Consider the following 13,575-nt stretch of genomic DNA (forward strand, 5'->3'; position numbering starts at 1 on the left):
GGCCCCCAAAGTTCCATTAAACTTCTCCACCATGCCATTTGTTTGATGATGGTAAGGAGTGGCAACCAAGTGATTTACCCCATGAGCTTCCCAAAGGTTTTTCATAGTTCCTGCCAGGAAATTAGTCCCTGCATCGGTGAGGATGTCGGAGGGCCAACCTACTCTGGCAAAAATGTCTGCTAGTGCCTGGCACACACTTTTAGCCCTGGTGTTGCTTAGAGCTACTGCTTCCGGCCATCGGGTGGCAAAATCCATGAAAGTCAGTATGTACTGCTTTCCTCTGGGTGTCTTTTTCGGAAAAGGACCCAGAATATCCACAGCTACTCGCTGAAATGGAACTTCAATGATGGGGAGTGGCTGGAGAGGGGCTTTGACCTGGTCTTGGGGTTTTCCCACTCTTTGGCACACCTCACAAGACTGGACATAGGTAGAAACATCCTTGCCCATTCCCTCCCAGTGGAATGACCCCCCCAAACGGTCTTTGGTCCTGTTCACCCCAGCATGGCCACTAGGGTGATCATGGGCTAAGCTCAAGAGCTTGGCCCGGTATTTAGTTGGAACTACCAACTGTCTCTGAGGATGCCAGTCTTCCTGGTGTCCACCAGAAAGAGTTTCCTTGTATAAAAGTCCTCTTTCTACAACAAACCTGGATCGATTAGAAGAGCTGAGAGGCGGTGGGTTGCTCCGTGCCGCCGTCCAAGCTCTCTGGAGGCTTTCATCTGCTTCCTGTTCGGTCTGGAACTGTTCCCTTGATGCTGGAGACATCAGTTCCTCATGGGATTGTGGACCTAGGCTTGGTCCCTCTGGAAGCGATATAGGGGATGGAGCTGTTTCTGTTGACTGTGAACCGCTCTCCGCTGGTGCACTATGTTGGGATTCAGGCTCCGGCTGAGCCTCTTGGGTCGGGTTATCGGCTGCTGCCAGTTCAGGTTCGGTGGGGCCCTCCGTTGTTGAGGTTGCAAGTACTGGATTCAGTGCTGACACGGGGTCTGGTGTTGGTTGTTCGGCTGGTTCCGGTTCTGGGACTGGTTCCGTCTGGGTCTCTGGGACTGGATCCACTACTGCTGTTGCAGACATTGGCCTGGGGTCCAGGTCCATCACCTCTGACTGGGTCCTGATAGAAGTTTCCGGAACAGAGCTAGGCCTCACGGCTTGTTTAGCCTGGCTGCGGGTGACCATTCCCACCCTCTTGGCCTGCTTCACATGATTGGCCAAGTCTTCCCCCAACAACATGGGGATGGGATAATCATCATAGACTGCAAAAGTCCACATTCCTGACCAGCCCTTGTACTGGACAGGCAACTTGGCTGTAGGCAAATTGAAAGAGTTGGACTTGAAGGGTTGAATCGTCACTTGGATCTCTGGGTTGATTAAATTGGGGTCCACTAAGGAAGCATGGATAGCTGACACTTGTGCTCCGGTGTCCCTCCACGCGGTGACCTTCTTCCCGCCCACACTCACAGTTTCCCTCCGCTCCAAGGGTATCTGGGAGGTATCTGGGCCTGTGGACCTCTGGTGTGATTCCGGTGCAATGAACTGTAATCTGTTGGGGTTCTTGGGGCAGTTGGCCTTTACATGCCCCAGCTCGTTACATTTAAAACATCGTCCAGCTGACGGGTCACTGGGGCGAGGAGGGTTGCTGGAGAACGGGGTGGTGGGACGATAAGGGGTCTGGAGGGCTCTTTGGGAGGTAGGTGGGGCTTTGGGCGGCCCCCGGTAATAGGGTGTGGTCTGGGGTGGTCCCTTCTGGTCTCCGCTCCAACTGCGACCAGTTTTCTTCTTCTCTGCCACCTCCACCCATCTGGCTCCAATCTCTCCTGCCTCAATTACAGTTTTGGGTTTCCCATCTAGGATGTATCTTTCTATTTCCTCAGGAACACCCTCTAAGAATTGTTCCATTTGCATTAGGAAGGGCAAATTTACTGGAGATTCAACACTTGCTCCTGATATCCAGGCATCCCAATGTTTCACAATGTGGTAGGCATGTCGGGTAAATGACATGTCTGGTTTCCACCTTAGGGCTCTGAACCTCCGACGAGACTGCTCGGGTGTTATCCCCATTCTGACTCTCGCCTTGGATTTAAACAGTTCATACTTGTTCATGTGTTCTTTAGGCATTTCAGCTGCCACCTCAGCTAAGGGTCCACTGAGCTGCGGCCTCAGCTCTACCATGTATTGGTCAGCAGAGATGTTGTACCCAAGGCAGGCCCTTTCGAAGTTTTCTAAGAAGGCCTCAGTATCATCACCTGCCTTGTAGGTGGGGAACTTTCTGGGATGGGAAGTGGTACCTGGAGAAGGATTGCTAGGGTTTGTTGGTATATTCTGCTGGGCCTTTATCCTCTCCATCTCCTCCACATGCTTCCTCTCTTTTTCCCTCTCCTCCTCCACATGCTTCCTTGCCTCCATTTCTTGTTCCTTCTTCAGCTGCATGAGTTCTATCTGTCTTTCATGTTCCCTTTGTCTTTCCTCAGCCTGAAATTTGGCTAATTCCAGCTGTAGTCGAGCTGAGGATTTGGTCATTCTAACCTCTCTGTTTTTAACTAACTTTACACCCGAGGTTTAGAAATAAACAAACAAAACTTGGCTGTAAAATTTTGCTGTGCTGGAATAGAATACCTATTCTCTGATAGTGATTGTCAGCCTACAGAAAAAGACAATTCCCTTGTCTCTGCTCTGGGCCCCAATTAAAGCAAAAAACCTCCAACTGCTTGGAAACCTGCTTACCCAGCCCAAAGAAAACGCAAATGGGTAGAACACACACCCCCTATTTACTTTTAGGAAGAAAAGAAAAAAAAACAATGGGTTGGAAGACTGTGAATTTCCCTGCAGGAGTTAAGTACCCTGCCTCCAGGCAAAAAAACCTGCAATTCACAAGATAATCCCCTTTTGTCTCTGCTTGGCCACAAAGCAGAGAGAAACCAAGCTGCTTTCAATTTCAAAGCTGCTTTCTGGACTTTCTTTCCAAAGAAAAAAAAATTTCCTTTTTAAAATCTGTATTTCTAGTTCAAAAAATCTCAACTGGATCTCAAATGATTTCAGGTTAATCCCACCACTGTGCCACCATGTCAAGGTTCCTCCCCCACTCTGAACTCTAGGGTACAGATGTGGGGACCTGCATGAAAAAACCCCCTAAGTTTATCTTTACCAGCTTAGGTCAAAACTTCCCCAAGGTACAAAATATTACACCCGTTATCCTTGGAATGGCCGCTACCACCACCAAACTAATACTGGTTACTGGGGAAGAGCTGTTTGGACGCGTCTTTCCCCCCAAAATACTTCCCCAAAACCTTGCACCCCACTTCCTGGACAAGGTTTGGTAAAAAGCCTCACCAATTTGCCTAGGTGACTACAGACCCAGACCCTTGGATCTTAAGAACAATGAACAATCCTCCCAACACTTGCACCCCCCCCTCTCCTGGGAAATGTTGGATAAAAAGCCTCACCAATTTGCATAGGTGACCACAGACCCAAACCCTTGGATCTGAGAACAATGAAAAAGCATTCAGTTTTTACAAGAAGACTTTTAATAAAAAATAGAAGTAAATAGAAATAAAGAAATCCCCCCTGTAAAATCAGGATGGTAGATATCTTACAGGGTAATTAGATTCAAAACATAGAGAACCCCTCTAGGCAAAACCTTAAGTTACAAAAAAGATATACAGACAGAAATAGTTATTCTATTCAGCACAATTCTTTTCTCAGCCATTTAAAGAAATCATAATCTAACACATACCTAGCTAGATTACTTACTAAAAGTTCTAAGACTCCATTCCTGTTCTGTCCCTGGCAAGAGCAGCACACAGACAGACACAAACCCTTTGTTTGTCTCCCTCCTCCCAGCTTTTGAAAGTATCTTGTCTCCTCATTGGTCATTTTGGTCAGGTGCCAGCGAGGTTACCTTTAGCTTCTTAACCCTTTACAGGTGAGAGGAGCTTTCCCCTGGCCAGGAGGGATTTCAAAGGGGTTTACCCTTCCCTTTATATTTATGACATCAGGTAATACAATTTTCCATTTTCTTTGCTGCCTTTGTTTTTAATCATTATAAAGCACCACTAATCGTAAATTAACGTTGATAGTGGTTGCTTCTTATATACTCTTCATAATTACAGCAACAATCTGAGGTTCTCATAGGCTATATAACTGCTTAAAGGTTCAGAAAATAAAGCAAAAGTACAAGCAGTTTATGGATTTATCAATGCATCTGAATCCCAAAGTCTGCTATTTTATGAATAGATTAAAGAGATCTTGGGTGCATAAAAGGAGAAAAGGATTATAATGATATTCTACAAGAATGGCTAGTCAAATTCACTTTACTAATCCAGATTTAAAGAGCTTTGAGCAGTTACGACATCAGACCACTCATTACCAGTGGTGTTTTCAAGGCATTTATTCAGGTTTATTTACAATATTCGTTTTTTAAACAATCCTTCCAGATTTTGGAATCCTTTATTGATCATATGTTCTGTAAATTGAAATGCTCAGGGAGATTAGAAAGGCTACAAAAACAGAGAGCCCCAATAATGGTGGATTTCAACTATCCCATATTGACTGGTAACGTGTCACCTCAGGATGGGAGGCAGAGATAAAATTTATAGATGCCATTAATGACTGCTGCTTTGATCACCCAGTCCTGGAACCTGCAAGGGGAGAGGCAATCCTTGAGTCCTGTGTGTCGCACAGGATCCGGTCCAAGAGGTGAATATAGCTGAAGTGCTTAGTAATAGTAACGATAATGTAATTAAATTTAACATGCTGGGGGGAAGGAGGGGGATACCAAAGAAACCCACCACAGTAGCATTTAACTTCAAAAAGGGGAACCACACAAAAATGAGGGAGGAAGTTACACAGAAATGAAAAGGAACATCACAAGAGTGAAACGACTGCAAGCTGCATGGAAACTTTTTAAAAACATCACTATAGAGGCTCAAATTATATGTATGCCCCAAATAAAACAAAAACAGCAAGAGGGTCAAAAAAAAATGCCACCATGGCTAAACAAAGGAATAAAAGAGGCAGGGACAAAAAGACATCTTTTTCAAAAATTGGAAGTCAAATCCGACTGAGGAAAATAGAAAGGAGCATAAACTCTGGCAAGTCAAGTGTAAAAGTATAATTAGGCCCCGCAAAAATTGAAGATCAACTAGCAGAAGTCACAAAAACTAAGAGCAAATTTTTTTTTAAGTACGTCAGAGGCAGGAAGCCTGCCAATCAATCAGAGGGGGCATTGGATGATTGAGGTGCTAAAGGAGTACTCAAGGAAGACAAGGCCATTTCAGAGAAGCTGAATGCATTCTTTGCATTGGTCTTCACTGCAGAAGATGTGAGGGAGATTCCCACATCTGAGCCATTCTTTTTAGCTGACAAATCTGAGGAACTGTCCCAGATTGAGATGTTCATAGGGGAGGTTTTGAAACGGATTGATAAATTAAACACTAATAAATCACCAGAACCAGAGGGTATTTACCCAAGAGTTCTGAAAGAATTCAAACATGAAATTGCAAAATTGCTAATTGTGGTATGTAACCTATCGTGTAAAGCATGCTCTGTACCAGATGACTGGTGGATAATTAATGTAAAGCCTATTTGTTAAGAAGTCTAATGGGGTGATCATGGCAATTACAGGCCAGTAAGGCAAATTGGTAGAAACTATGGTAAAGAATAGAATTATCAGACACCTAGATGAACACAGTTTGTTGAGGAAGAGTCAACACCGCTTTTGTAAATGGAAATCATGCCTCAGCAGTCTATCAGAATTCATTGAGGGGGGTCAACAAATGTGGTGTCAAGGTTCCTTCCCCACTCCGAACTGTAGGGTACAGATGTGGGGACCTCCATGAAAGACCCCCTAAGCTTATTCTTACCGGCTTAGGTTAAAAACTTCCCCAAGGTATAAACTTTGCCTTGTCCTTGAACACTATGCTGCCACCCACCAAGCGTGTTAAACAAAGAACAGGGAAAGAGCCCACTTGGAGACGTCTTCCCCCCCAAAATATTCCCCCAAGTCCTACACCCCCTTTTCTGGGGAAGGCTTGATAAAAATCCTCACCAATTTGCATAGGTGAACACAGACCCAAACGCTTGGATCTTAAGAACAATGAAAAAGCAATCAGGTTCCTAAAAGAAGAATTTTAATTAAAGAAAAAGTAAAAGAATCACCTCTGTAAAATCAGGATGGTAAATACCTTACAGGGTAATCAGATTGAAAACAGAGAGAATCCCTCTAGGCAAAACCTTAAGTTACAAAAAAGACACAAAAACAGGAATATACATTCCATTCAGCACAGCTATTTTACCAGCCATTAAACAAAAGGAAATCTAATGCATTTCTAGCTAGATTACTTACTAACTTAACAGGAGTTCTGAAGAGCATTCCTGATCTGTTCCCAGCAAAAGCATCACACAGACAGACCCTTTGTGTTTCCCCCTCCGCCCCCTCCAGCTTTGAAAGTATCTTGTCTCCTCACTGGTCATTTTGGTCAGGTGCCAGAGAGGTTATCTTTGCTTCTTAACCCTTTACAGGTGAAAGGGTTTTGCCTCTGGCCAGGAGGGATTTTATAGTTCAGTATACAGAAAAGTGGTTACCCTTCCCTTTATATTTGTGACACGTGGACAAGGGTAATCCAATTGATAGAGTGTGCTTAGACTTTAAGAAAGCCTTTGACAAGGTTCCTCACCAAAGGCTCTTGCCCAAAGTAGCAGCAGTGGGATAAGAGGGAAGGTTCTCTCTTGGATCAGTAACTTGTTAAAAGACAGGAAACAAAGGGTGAGAATGGTCAGTTTTCACAGTGGAAAGAGTTATATAGCTGGGTCCCCTAAGGATCTGTACTGGGATGAGTGCTGTTCAACATATTCATAAAAGATTTGCAAAAATGGGTAAACAGTGAGGTGGCAAAATTTGCAGCCAATACAAAATTACTCAAGTTAGTTAAATCCAAAGCAGACTGCGAGGAGTTACAAAGGGATCTCACAAAACTGGGGGACTGGGTAACAAAATAGCAGATGAATTTTGATGTTGATAAATACAAAGTAATGTACATTAGAAAACACAATCCCAACTATACATACAAAATGATAGTTTAAATTAGCTGTTACCACTCAAGAAAGAGATCGTGGAGACATCGTGGATTGTTCTCTGAAAACATCCGCTTAATGTGCATCAACAGTCAAAAGATCTAACCAAATGTTAGGACTGTTAGCAAAGGGAGAGATACCAAGACACACAATATCATAATGTCACAATATAAATAACATTAAATATTGCATGCAGTTCTTGTTGCCCCGTCTAGAAAAAGATGCATTAGAAATGGGAAAGGTACAGAGAAAGGCAACAAAAATTATTAAGGGTATGGAGCAACCTCCACATGAGGAGAGATTAAAAAAGCTGTTTTCAGCTTGGAAAAGAGATGATTGGGGGTGGGAGGATATTATGGCTGTCTTTAAAATCATGAATGGTATGGAGAAAGTGAATAAGGAATTTATATTTACCACCTTCACATAACACAAGAAACAGGGGTCACCCAATGAAATAGATAGGCAGCAGGTTTAAAGCAAATAAAAAGGTATACTTCCTCACGCAATGCACAGTCAACCTGTGGAACTCATTGCCAGCGGATGTTGTGAGGCAAAACATATAACTGGTTTCAAAGAAGAATTAGGTAAATTCAGGGAGGATGGGTCCATCCATGGCTATTAGCCAAGATGATCAGGGATGCAACCCCATGCTTTGGGTGTCCCTAAACCTCTCACTGCCAGAAGCTGGGAGAGGATGACAAGGGATGGATCACTTGCTAATTGCCCTGTTCTGTTCATTCCCTCTGAAGCATCTGGCACCAGCCACTGTTGGAAGACAGGATACTGGGCTAGATGGACCACTGGTCTGACCAAGAGTGGCCATTTTTATGTTCATATGTAAATTTGGGATTATGGACTTTCCTGGAAATATGTTTTTAGAATACTTTACAACATTTAAAGTTTTGATGATCTACTGCATACATCTTTGTTTAGCCCCTGATTCAGTGAAGCACTTGAGTATTAATTTTAAATCAGTGGGATTTAAGCTAAGCTGGTGCTCAAGTGGTTTGCTGGCTAGGAATGGACTCATGCCTATGTTTAAATGCTTTGTTCAGTCAAGGCCTTAGTAAACTCTCCTTTTTCAATACTCATAAAGAACACAAATCTGTGCAATAAGCAGAGTTCACAAAACAGCTAATAAATTTGTTTCTAAGGTGCCACAAGTATTCCTTTTCTTTTTAGTGCATGCATAGTAGCTAACTTTCAAATTATAGACTTGGGACTTCTTGTGGGGTTTTTTTGGTTTGTTTTGTTTTTTTGGACAGGTTGAGAAAATACATTTGAAATGCCAACTACAGATGTTGTACTGGCAACCTGCAAAAATATGGGAGGAAATTCTTGGAGTGGAGGGAGGGGATTTTTCATTTATTTTTTTAGGCTTGTTTGTGAAAAAGAAACTGCTCTTGGACTGAAATGTATCATGCTGAGCTTCCCCCCAAAGGAAATTAAATAGATAAAACCTTTGGTGGAAATCCTGATACAATAAAGAAAGAACGAGATCATTAGCCCTTGGTAAGTCACCATTGCAGCAATTAAGGATTCCCGTAATAGGATGTTCTAAAGCGGGGCTTCTCAAACTTTTTCTTTCTGAGAACCTCCCCCCCCAAATGCTGTAAAAACTCCATGGCCCACCTGTGCCACCACAGCTAATTGTCTGCATATAAAAGCCAGGGCCAACATTAGGGGGTAGCAAGCAGGGCAATTCCCTCGGCCCCGCAAAGCTACTTAGCTCAGGGCTTCAACTTCAGCCCCAGGTGGCAGAGTTCAGGGCCCCAGGCTTCAGCTCTGCACAGAGGGGCTTTGGCTTTCTGCCCTGGGCTCCAGTGAGTCTAACACTGGCCCTGCTTGATGGACCCCCTGAAACCGGCTCACAGCCTCCGCAGGGGGCCTCGGACCCCTGATTAAGAACTGCTTTTCTAGAGCACAAGGGAATGATTCTGGCTGAGTGAGCAGCTCCTTGACAGTTGCTTATCTACTAGCAACTGATTCAAGTAGCCTTGAGGTTGCTCTGTCTTGTGCTGTGGTCCCATTGGGAAGCCCACATGGGACTACCCGTGAATTACAAATTACTTACGTTTATGTTTGCAGGATTGGGCCCAGTGTTCGCATGTAGTGTGTAAATTGCAGCCTGATTCAAGAGAAAATCTCTCATTTTTGGAGGACTCTTTACACAATTAAACTCTTCTCAAAGCACAAGGTGAGAGGGAACGTTTAGAAAACAAAGAAACATTCCAAAATAGGGTAACACCAATGACGTCTACAGATTGAAATTGTGATGGTTAGAGTACGGAAGCGGCTGTTACCCAAAGCAGCTCCGTTTAGCTATGGATGTGGTTGAAGGCAGCTTAGGCTTCAGCCAGAAGGGATCAAGGGAAAGCCAAGATAGCAATAAATTAGCATTTCAAATTGCTCATAATTAGAGGGGAGAGTAGAAGCAGCAAGGATGCCATAGGAAGAATGTGAATCTGCTGGCTTTGAAGCCCACATCTAGGTTTCTGTGGGAGAAATTGAGGTCAAAGGCAGTTCCTCCTCCAGAAAAGGTTAGAAAAACAGATGGAATGTGATAAAAGCATTTTACTAGCAAAAGAAGTGTAGGATCTATCCCTGTCTTCTTTGGTGCTCCCATTTTGGATCAACAGATTTGAGCTTTTCCTGTTATTCCTGAAACCTGAACGATTTCCTGAGGCTGTGACTTGGCTATGACTGACCTGGAATAGTTTCTGGCATCTGGACTTTTCCCCTTCAATCTTTACTACAGTTCTTTAAAAGGTTTCCAAATCACTTCTATTTTTCAAGAAGATACCACCACAGTTTGAGTGTCAAAATCTTTCATAAATGCGGTAGCTCTTGCATACTGCAAAAGAGAGGCATTAACACCAGACAGAGAGGTGAAAGGAAATAAGGATGGCTTTTTACAAATGTCCAAGGAAAAATACCAGCAAAAGAAGTCTAGTAAGGGAGAATTGACAAGGCTCGATTGATACTGAGCTGCTTTTAAAAAAACCTCTTTGGAAGTTTGAACACTGCTGGATTAGGGCTGCTTATGCATGTTAGTAACTTTACACGTATGAGTAGTCCTACTACATTCAATGGAAATGTGTATGTGCATAAATACTCATAGGATAGCAGCCTTAGTTCATAATGAATAATTGGTAAATAGTTGCTTGAAAATGTGAATATATTTATTCAAATCCATGGTCTGCGTGGTGTGCATCCTGGGATTAATGAACACACTTATTGAACTCCTAGTTGTACCCAAAAAGCTGGAAAGTGGGGATTTACCCAGAAGAATGAGTGGTAGGGTCCTAATTTAAAAAAAAAAAAAAAAGTCAAGCAATCCTGGCAATTACTGATTGATAACTCCAACCGGTCTCTAGTAAAATAAAGGAGACCTGTTCAGAGCAGATGATATTGGCATGATGATAGAACTGCCATGGCCTGACTACAGTAGGGCTCCCACAGCACTAAACCCAGTATGAGTGAATTGTGAAAGCTATAGGGAAGCCTGGTAAAGTTTCAAGTTTCACGCACAATTGTTAACAACACATGCAGTCGGTCATTAGCCAGGTTTATCCTGACCACAAAGTGTTTGGGATAGAGAACTGGAAGAGCGAGCGGTGAAGCCACTTACAACTCCAACACTTAGCGATAGTTCTGAAGGGTAGTTCTGATAGGCCATGTCTACACTACAAGTTGGTCAACACAAGTTACATTGGTGTATGGCCACTGCAATTAGCATTCCATTTGTACACATGCACACTTGGTTGCTTGTGTCGGTGCTTCGTGTACTCACTAGAAGTACTCGTGTCACCGCAAAGTGCGGTGCACCTGGGGCAGATATACCAGTGTGCCATGCACCCACACTCTGGCACAATGCCTTTTGGGGAATTTTCACAATGTGTTGTGGGACACACACGAGTTGGTGGGGGCTGGGAGCAAGGGGTCAAGTTCCCATCGTGCAACTTTCTCCATCCTGTAATGGCATCCTTATTCCAGAATTGTTACACCTTTATTTAGCTGGTGCAGAATGCCAGTTGGATGTGCTCTCTGTAGATTGAAGGGGCACAGGCACTGTTTACTCACTATTTTAGATACGTTTCAGAGGAACAGCCGTGTTAGTCTGTATTCGCAAAAAGAAAAGGAGTACTTGTGGCACCTTAGAGACTAACGAATTTATTTGAGCATGAGCTTTCGTGAGCTACAGCTCACTTCATCAGATGTTTACCGTGGAAACTGCAGCAGACTTTATATACACACAGAGAATATGAAACAATACCTCCTCCCACCCCACTGTCCTGCTGGTAATAGCTTATCTAAAGTGATCAACAGGTGGGCCATTTCCAGCACAAATCCAGGTTTTCTCACCCTCCACCCCCCACACAAATTCACTCTCCTGCTGGTGCTAGCCCATCCAAAGTGACAACTCTTTGCATAATCAAGTCGGGCTATTTCCTGCATAGATCAAGGTTTTCTCACATCCCCCCCGCCCCCATACACACACAAACTCACTCTCCTGCTGGTAATAGCTCATCTAAACTGACCACTCTCCAAGTTTAAATCCAATTTAAACTTGGATTTAAACTTGGAGAGTGGTCAGTTTAGATGAGCTATTACCAGCAGGAGAGTGAGTTTGTGTGTGTATGGGGGCGGGGGGGATGTGAGAAAACCTTGATCTATGCAGGAAATAGCCCGACTTGATTATGCAAAGAGTTGTCACTTTGGATGGGCTAGCACCAGCAGGAGAGTGAATTTGTGTGGGGGGTGGAGGGTGAGAAAACCTGGATTTGTGCTGGAAATGGCCCACCTGTTGATCACTTTAGATAAGCTATTACCAGCAGGACAGTGGGGTGGGAGGAGGTATTGTTTCATATTCTCTGTGTGTATATAAAGTCTGCTGCAGTTTCCACGGTAAACATCTGATGAAGTGAGCTGTAGCTCACGAAAGCTCATGCTCAAATAAATTCGTTAGTCTCTAAGGTGCCACAAGTACTCCTTTTCTTTTTATTTTAGATACGAGTGAGAAAATATCCCAAAGGTTATAGCTGCCTGTTGTGTACTGCATAATATCTGTGAGACAAAGGAGGAAAAGTTGCCACCAGGGTGGAGGGCAGAAGTGGTGCGTCTGTCTGACCTTTCGCAGCCAGACGTGAAGAAGACCTCAACGCGTAGCTATGTGGCAGAGGATGAAAGAGCATGCAATGGTCAGCCACAGTAATGTGCTGTGCTGGATTGTGCTCTGTCTGGCCCTGACGTTTTGGGGTGATTAGGAATTTTGTAGTGCTTGGTGGACTTTTATGAATATCACCCTGTCTTTTAATGGATCTATGAATTATGTGGTGCTTACTGTATATTTATAATTCTTACACTATGTTTCTCATTGAACCTGAGTTCTGTGGTCCTGTTCGTGGGTTTTGAGCAGCGCTAGTCATTCTGAAGTATAAGCTATGAAGTAATAAAGATGAATTTACAGTAGATTCCACTTACTAGGAGCCTCTCAGGTCCCTGAAGATAGTTGCTACTATCCAGAAGATGCCAATAAGAGGAAGGCACTGTTTTCACAGGGGATAGGAAACGGAGCGGAACAACTATTCATTGTACAGAACGGCAGTTGTGAAGCTGTTTAATAACGTTCAGAACTAGGGAAGAGAACCGAACATGTTACACGGTAATGGATACAATGTATAGTGTACCACAATCCTTGGAGCAAATTTAGGAAATCTCAGCTTGCTATGTGTCTCAGCTGGCTAAGCAGCAGTTCTGCAGAAAAGGACCTGGGGGTTACAATGGACGAGAAACTGGATAGGAGTCAGCAGTGTGCCCTTGTTGCCGAGAAGGCCAAAGGCATATTGGTCTGTATTAGTAGGAGCACTGCCAGCAGATCGAGGGAAGTGATTATTCCCCTCTATTCAAAACTGGTGAGGCCACACCTGGAGTATTGTGTCCAGTTTTGGTCCCCCCATTACAGTAGGGATGTGGACAAATTAGAGAGAGTTCAGCGGAGGGCAACGAAAATTATTAGGGGGCTGGGGCACATGATTTACGAGGAGAGGCTGAGGGAACTTGGCTTATTTAGTGTGCAGAAGAGAAGGATGAGGGGGGGATTTGATAGCAGCCTTCAACTACCTGAAGGGGGTTCCAAAGACGATGGAGCTCGGCTATTCTCAGTGGTGGCAGATGACAGAACAAGGAGCAATGGTCTCAAATTGCAGTGCGGGAGGTCTAGGTTGGATATTAGCAAACACTATTTCACTAGGAGGGTGGTGAAGCACTGGAACGGGTTACCTAGGGAGGTGGTGGAATCTCCATCCTTAGAGGTTTTTAAGACCTGGCTTGACAAAGCCCTGGCGGGGATGATTTAGTTGGTGTTGGTCCTGCTTTGAGCAGGGGGTTGCACTAGATGACCTCCTGAGGGCTCTTCCAACCCTAATCTTCTATGATTCTATGTGTCAAAAGGATTACAGCAGCACACAATTCTACAAAGAAAAAGCATTTTAAAAGTACCAA

This window comes from Caretta caretta, chromosome 6 (assembly GCF_965140235.1).
Source record: "Caretta caretta isolate rCarCar2 chromosome 6, rCarCar1.hap1, whole genome shotgun sequence".
Classification (NCBI taxonomy): domain Eukaryota; kingdom Metazoa; phylum Chordata; order Testudines; family Cheloniidae; genus Caretta; species Caretta caretta.